The following is an 8600-nucleotide window of genomic DNA, read 5'->3' as shown; positions in this document are numbered from 1 at the left end:
TTGCTCATCACGGTTTCATGATTTCTCCCAATGGTGACCCAATACAATTAACTAACGAGAAAACAAACATGTGACAACGTCACCCAGAAATGGGGCATGGGGGACATACCAGTACTGAGGACATTCAAGTCAGGTCAGGAACCTGGATGAGGAGATTGGAATCGCAGGAGGTAAGAGTTCAAAATGAATTTAAAGATTGTGTTCCTGGTTTTGTCGGCTTGCTTCTTTTTTAATTTTAACCCAGTGGCCGTGGACCTCCAAAGTGTCAGTCAATCCCTAGCTCGATTCTATTTTTTTTTTTTTAATCTGCGCATATGCACTATTCTAAGAAGAAACCGCATGACTTTCATCAGATTTCCAAAACATTCTATAGAGACACGGATCTAGTCCACCCTCGCCTTTTTCAGATGTGGAAACTGAGATTTGAAGAAATGCAGTTTCCAGCGCAAGGTCACAGAGTTAGCGAGAATAGATTCTGCTTCTTTCTCGCTAAGGTATTTTGAGTTTCAGGTGACTTCCCCTGTGGGAGTATTTCCGTTTTTAAGAGAGCACTGCTAGAACTAGCTGTCCTAGGAACAAAGGGACGGCTTGTGGGGCAGCCTCTGACTTTGCTGGCCCTGCCTTTACCGGTCCCTGTGGGAGTCCTGTAAGGCGAGAGGGAGGAAGGCGACCAGAATAGAAGCAGAGAAAGGGTGCAGTGTTTGCCACAGCGGTGGGGGAAGGGGATTCGCAGACTGTAACTCTTTGGATGTCCTTTGGCCTCCAGAGCTCCCCTGAGATGGAGGCAGGAACTGGAACCATTGTACTCATATCAGAGCACAATCTAGATGCAGGGCAGGGCACAGCGTGGTCCAGCTTCCAGGAGAGAGGATGGAGAGCGATTCGCAGCTGGACCTTCCCGGAACAAAAGGAGAAGGAATAAAGTTGGGCTTGGCACAATGACAACAGAGCCCAACCAGGCAGTCAGATAACGCAGGAGCCAGCCTAAGAAATACAAGCCCTCCCCTTGGCAAGAAGTAGCCGTGTGTCAGCAATCGGATCCTTTCTCAGGAAAGCAGGTGCTCCGTAGACAATTCGTCCTAACGAACACACATCAATAGCTTTGGCCAAACACCTCACAATACCAAAGAACAGAATTATTAAGTCAAGCAATGAAGGTGATTCAGTAAATGAAGGCACACGGCCCGAAACTGTGCAGTTTTCCAATAAGTCTCAAAGATGTGGTGCCAAGTGACACGATGTTCGAAAGAAGTGTCAAATTAAATTAGTAGATTAGAATGATCAACTAATTAAATTGGGGGCGTCGTCCTCCCAGCATGAAGCAGTAATCAGCAGCAAGGAGCCGGCCGCAGCTAGCTAGGGAGTGATGGCTTTCGTGAGGTGAGGGGTGCAGCTCAGACAGCGCCCACTTCTGCTCCAGACTCCCCAGGGTCAGCTCAGAGGTCTTCCTCTGTGATGCTGACAGACAGACGAGGTTTACAGATGTGGACGATTCCAGGAGTCAGCCATTTTCCTTTAAATGACTGTAAATCTGCCTCTTTCAGGCAATGTGGGCAGCAAATAGAAGAGATGCTGCTTTGCTTTTTCTTGAACCCGTGAAATGAACAGTCAGGAGTTCTGAGTTATCTTGACAATGACCTGGACGTCCACAGTCAGAGTTTACATGATTTCCTCAATGAAAAATAAAAGTTATTTTCCTGGGATGCCAAATGTACAAGTGTCTATTGATATATATATTTTTAAATCATATACTGAATATTGAGCTACCTAAAGTCTATCTATATAATAATGTTTAGCATGAATAAACTTTAATGGAGGATAAAAAAGAATCTAAAAATCTATACGGCAAAAAAGAAACCTTATAAGTAGTATATAGGTACAATTCGTGTCTAAACAGCATATAAATGAACGTTACACAGGCTGCTTAGCATTAGAAATTGCAAAAAATCTTATGTGATGAACTGGTGTCAATTTGACAGCAAATGCAGTAGTTTTATTTTTAGCATAAGAATAAACTCTCAAAAAGATGTATCGCAAATAGTCCAGTCTGATTCTTTTAACCACTCAAATAACTCAAGATTATTGGATTTTTAAAAATTCCGTATTTGGAATTTTCACTATAAAAATAATTGTCGTCATCAAAAACATGTTTGAAATTACAAAAAGGTAGAAAAGAGAAAAATTACTTTTAATTTAGGTTTTCTACACACAGGTTTCTTTGCTTTTTTGGTTATATAGTCACAGTTTTACAATGCATACAATTTGGTATTTTTATTTTTTTCCTGAAGTGATAATTATCTTCCAACATTATACTTCCAACGATAACGCGTTTTTAAACCACACTTTCTAAATTGCATTTTAATAGTTGCCTAACATTCCATTAGCTGTTTCTTATGATAGCATCAAAAACACTTAGGAATACATTTAACAAACTAAATATGAGACTGGTACACGGTAAATTTCAAAACGTCATTGACAACAGTTTTAAAGACCTAAATAAGCGAGAAGACATCCTGTGTCACGAGTCGGAAGACGCACTGTTGTTAAGATGGCAGAATTCTCAAATGATCCACAGCGGCACCACCGCCCCTAACAGAATTCCGCCCGCCCTTTCTATGGAAATCGAGAAAATAGATCTTACAGTTCACCGAACAGAGGCGCAGACGCAACGAAGATGCTTAAATCGCATGGTTTATTAATTCAGAACACACGGCGAGGCAGTCACGGGTGGGGGGTGGGAGAGGTTTAACGCAGCATGGAGCACAGGCAGGGGGCAAGGACCCCGCTGACAGTCACGAGTGCCAGAGCTGGGGTGGACAGCAGCCGCCTCCCACACTGGACACCGAGGCCAGTATCCGGGCCTCAGCTGTGGCTTCCCAGTGGCCTGCTGGACAAACATGGTTTGGACTGCTTTTTCTTTTTTTTGTCTGCATTTCCATACCAGAGCACAAATAAGGCCAGGATGGGTCTAAGTGAGTAGCAACCTTAAGGACAATTAGCTGTCAATCTAGAAGTGACACAATCTGCACCTTATGACAGAGTCATCTCATGTTTTCCTCTCTATAAACAAACACCTTTTCTGCTTTCATCCTATTTATCAGCTGATATGTGTTGAACGTTACTAACATACTGTATATTTATAATATATCTTATGAATTCTGCTCATGTTTTTCAAGCTCTTTCTTTATTCAGTTTCTATCTTTAACACAGCTTAGCTTCACCTGTAACTCATAAGCTACTACCTTATTCATTAGCTATGCTTAACACTTGCGAACTTCATCCATCCCATTCATGATGGTTAATTTTATGTGTCAACTTGACCGGGCTAAAGGGTGCCCAGAAAGCTTTATTTCTGGACGTGTCTACAAGGGCATCTCCGGAAAAAATTAGCATTTGATCAGGAGTCTGAGTAAAAAAGATCCACTGAGTAAAACAGAACTAAACCACCACAGAGGTAGCAACTGTGGGAAGTGAATAGTCCCCTCCAGTCGCTGGAGCTTGAAAGAGGGGTCCCGCAGAGTTGAATCCCAGACCTCTGAGAAGGGGGTGCCCTGGACTTCTGCGAGCCAGCTGGTGCTCGAGTCTTGTTGGAGGAGGCATGTTGAGTCCAGTTTTTCGAGGGTCAGACCATGTGCAAAGTGGATGCACCTTCGCCCAATCCCCAGCTGCCATGCTGGAGTGACCACTGCTGGGGTGACGCTCAGAGCAGACAGGAGGCCCGCAGGAAGGCGAATCCCTCCTCCCCAGCCTTGGGCCTCCCTCCAGCCCCCCATACCCCACCCGCCTCGTGGGCAGGACCCACGGGGAACCTGCTGGCAGAGCAGAAATGTGGTTTACGGATCCCCGGCCCCCGTGTCACAAAGCCCAGTAGAGAAGGCAGTTTGGAGCTGAGGGGCAATTGGTTAGTAACTGTCACAATAGCCCTGTCCAATATAGTTAATTCGTTATGTCATTATTACTGAAAAAAGAGGTGGCAATTTTTTGCTGGCATCAGAGCTGAACATATGAGCTGAAGCCATGGGGGCCAGTTTTTATTTCTGCGTGTGATAAATTAGTCTATTCTAGGGGACCCCTAAGAGTAGCTCCCAAAAGACATGACATATCTTTTTTCTCTTGAGTGGAGAAACAATCCTAAATTATCATTATCATCTATAGTGGTCAGTGTTTTATCCTCCTGAATTTTTCATTTATAACCCATATTTCTTTCAGGCTTTCAGAAAGGTTTATTCGGTGATTCCTGCTAGGATGTAATGATATTTCTACACGTTAAACCTCTAATAACTGCCCCGTTTCCTACCAATCTATAAAGGGTCACTCTCGGCTGCCGCATGAATTTTTATTTCTATCCCCTGGGGTATACAATTTGGCTGTAAATTCTTTCCTCGGTCTCATCTTTCTACTGAAATACTTCAACTATGATTCAAAATGAGCTCCATTCAGGGAATGTTATTATACTGGTTATGTTTAGTTATTTCCGAAAAGCAAAGCTAAGTTTAACTGTCAAGGGAAATACACCGATATCATTCACCACAGATAGATAGCTTGAATTGTTTTTGAATACCAGTAGGAATTCAAGACTATATTGAAGTTTTAATAATTAATCAGATATCTGCAATGTTAATGAAGCTCAATATACTCTGTATGACTTGCTGTAACAGAGCATGGGCATAGAAAAGCGTACATCACACTCTTTAAATGAGATCACAGATTTGGGAAAAAAGCCAATATTCATGGAGGTAACATCCTTCCTGTTTGAATTTTAAGCAGGTTTACCTCATATTATTGAAACCAAATATCGGGTTGGTCATAAAGAGCTATTTACTGCATAGTCTACTTATTATGAAATGTTTTCAAAGTAATATTATTAATAGCTACAAGGATATTCTTCTTTAGTTTTATATATCTCTTAACTAAAATAATAAAATAATAACAATTTTAAATGTCTGTGGTAATAGAAGAATTTGCAAGAATTGCTTACTATATAGCAAGAGATATTGTTCTCATGAAGAATATAGTTTTAATAATGGTGAATGTAGTTTTATTTCTGAAAATATTTTTCAAAAGCTATGTGTCCACATTTTAACTATTTTATACATTTGAAATAGCAATCATCATGTATTTAGCAATTTTTCTATTCAAAACATCTTTTCGAAAAGATTCAAATTAAATCATTCCTCTGTCTTAGTAGGACTTAGAGTTCAGTAAGTAAAATCTAGGATTTTAGCTCAATCCCTTGTGTGCATTTATCTTTTTTTATGCAATTTTAATACAGCATATATATTGGCCTGAGAAAGTGCCCGATTTTAGATTGAGATGTAATATTTGCACATTTTAAACAATGGTACCTCTGGTTTAGTCTCTGCATCCTGTCTCAACGAGCCTATCATGTTCTCTATTTAAATAACGTGTTTGAACATGCTTTAGAGAATACACACAGGGTCCTATAAAAAGCTAACGCACTTTTCCAGGCCAGCAAAGCCAAACCACGCTCTGCACCCACGCTGACAGTGTGCAGTCCGGCCTCATGCTAGAGGTCCTTCCGCAGATCCCGCTTCTTCAGACCTCCGTTCCTCAGGGCGCTCTCCTACGCCCGGGCCCCCTCAGCTGTCGAGTCCATCTTTTCTAAGGATTCGGTCGCTGTCGTCGGGTGGTGTGGTTATTACTCAGGGTTCTAGCAGGTCTCGAAGCTACGTCGATTTTTGTTGCATCTCCAGTGTCAGCCACGGTGTCACAGAGTACAATAGGTTGAACAGATGAATAAACGAGTGTATGAAAGGATGTCACAATGACAGGAGAGAAGTTATTATTTGGAATTTACTCTGAGTTTGGCTTGACAACCAAGGCTAGAGAGAGAAGCACCCTCTCTACACGCCCACAGACATACCCTTCTACTACGCAGGGAGTTTGTACAAGAATACTATCACGTCTGATGAGTGAGTGCTGGGCTGGAAAGTGCTGAGCAGCTGGCTGGGGGTCAGTGCAGATGGCTGCAGACTCCTGAGAGAATTTTAAAAAATAAAATTTTAGAACTAAAAGACCTCTGGGAATTATCGAATCCCACGCCTTCTCTGTTTTACAAGAAAAGCCAGAGACCCAGCGAGAAGTCATGCCTCACAAACACGGGTCATGGCGGAGCTCAGGCTAGCAGCATGTCACGTGTTCCTCATCCTTATGGGGTGTCCCAAATGTCGGTCCACGGAGATGGCACATTGGAGCCATCTTTCCACAGCATGTCTCAAGAGAAGATAAGTGTGTTCACTTATTTTCACCGATTTAGCCCTTCTCCTTCTCATGAATAACGTGAAATTCGGATGTCGCATTTCCTCCACGTTGGAGACTGTTCTAGTTCTACACCTTCATGTACTACGCCTATGAATATTATGATTAAAGGCGGTACAAAGTCCGAAGTGAAAATCAATCACCAAGATGGAAAAGGAATAAAAATATGCTAGCGACGGGTACCAATGTCTTTCCTTGACTTGAGCCAATCCGGGGCCAGGCCACCCACGGTATTCTTCAAGACTCTAAGGCAGTTTTTCACACCTTCACCAGGAAACGTAAGGACCAGATTCTACCTATCAAAAGCAGATATGAGAGCTCCCGAAGGTCTCTCGTTACCTCTCCTAGCAATCGTTTACAGATTTAGGAAAGAAACCCATGTACTCACCTTTGCTGTTTATGTCAACATTTCTTTCGGTCGGAAGTACACCCACTTACAGAGAACCGATTCCCGAGGTAGAAGATTCGACTTTAGGACCTAGCTCTGCCACCTCGGAGCTGGGAAGCTCTGCCATCTCTAGCCCCACCCTACGTCCATCTGCAGAGTGGACACGATATTAACACTTCCTGTCCGGTATCACGGAAATCAAACGTGGAGAAGCGTGAGAAGAGGCCTGGTCAATCTATTGCTTAAGTATTTACCAAGATATGTTCCGGAGAGGAAATGTAATGTGTTTAACATAGAGCATTTAGAGAATAAGACAGATTTATGGATCAGCCGCTTGCGTGGTACACTAACTTCCGATTTTGAGAACTGAACATTGCAGAGAAAATAAGCAAAATATGACATATCTGTCTAAATCGAAGATCAACTTTAAGATCAATTCATTCTCCTTTTGTCAAATACAGGCAAATAGTAGTAACTTCCTTAGATGTTTCTGAATTTCACAAGGATTTACAAAAATCGGTTCAAAAAGAATTGATGTCTTTTTTGACAATGTGGTTAATGGATTGCTTTCTCCACAATAATTACATATTTTAGGTTTGAAAAAAGTCACGGAAAACATCCCAGGAAAGAAAAAAAGGGATTTTAAGATTTAAAACCTCTGAGTATGTGTTGAATGACGGGTCAGTTCCTTGGTGGCCACATCTACTGTTTCCTCTGCATCACTTTAAAGAACCAACCCCCCCACCCCCAACACACACACACACACACACACACTCACACCCCGGTATTTCCCACTCACAGTTCACTAAAATCTTGTGCTATTTTCAGATAAGCTTTTCACAGCTTATTCGTCTTTCTTCACAGAGTAATGAGGCAACGAACCAGCTGTTAAGTATTTGAGGAAGGGTAATGACCTTCCTTTTTAAGTTCCAGTGATCCCGTTAGATCCCATTTGGAACCATTTATCAGTTTGGGCAGGCGATCCTGTCGTGATGGGGTGCTTATTTTACTGCAGGAAAAAAAGACACCTTTCACTTGGAAACTGCGAACCTTTTTCCTTAAGTCACTTTTTGGGATATTGACTTTCAGCTCTTTATTAAGAAACTAGACTCAGAAAGAAGCTTTGGCCCTCGTCCCTTTCCTGCTGAAGGGATTCGGAGAGAAAAGCCTGCTTTAGGAAGGGAGCCAGGGCTGAATCGCCTTTGGAATCCTCCCCCTGGCCCTGGTCAGGAAGACTCCAGGCCAGTCAGCCGGGGACCCCCATGTCCCATTGTTTCTCAGGTGCTTAGTGAGAATCTCCTCCCCATGTCTGTTCTGCTTTTAATTCTGCAACTACCTGTAAATCGTCCATTCTCACTTCTGAAATGTAATACCCGCTCCCACACACACTTCCTCCTTTGTCCAAAAAATGCCATGTCTACCCAAAGCTGCCTCATTGTCTTGGGAACTTTCATGCTTATGTGAATTCCCCATGAGCATGTATTAAAACTTGATTTTCTCCCGTCAATCTGTCTCGGTTAATTTGATCGTTTGCCCAGCTAAAAGAACTTAGAAGGTGGGAGGGAAAGTAGTCATTCTTTTTTTTTTTTCTTTTAGCCCTTGCAGGAGGATTAATAAAATGGTGGAGGAGAAAAGTGGTGGCAGGGGGGGCTCTTTCTGCCTGGAGCAGAGGGTTAAGGGTGCTGAGCTGGTTTGGGGAACCATCTGCACCCTGGGGACATCTCCCCATGGGCACAGAGTATAGTCCTGCCTGGTGCTTTCTGGGTTAAAGGAGCAATTGGTTTGGACATTGAGCAAAATCTGAAAAGAAAGAATCAAACTCTACAAGTTCAGTTCACAAACCGCTCCTCTCGTTCATCTCAACGCCAACGTGTTCGGAAATAAAGTTGAATCTGAGCTAAAAATCCCTTCGAAGGGCAAGTTCAATAAACGA

The sequence above is a fragment of the Pteropus medius genome, unplaced genomic scaffold (genome assembly GCF_902729225.1).
Source record: "Pteropus medius unplaced genomic scaffold, Ma_sr-lr_union100, whole genome shotgun sequence".
NCBI classification, from domain to species: domain Eukaryota; kingdom Metazoa; phylum Chordata; class Mammalia; order Chiroptera; family Pteropodidae; genus Pteropus; species Pteropus medius.
The sequence above is the reverse complement of the archived record's forward strand: the minus strand, read 5'-3'. Positions refer to the sequence as shown.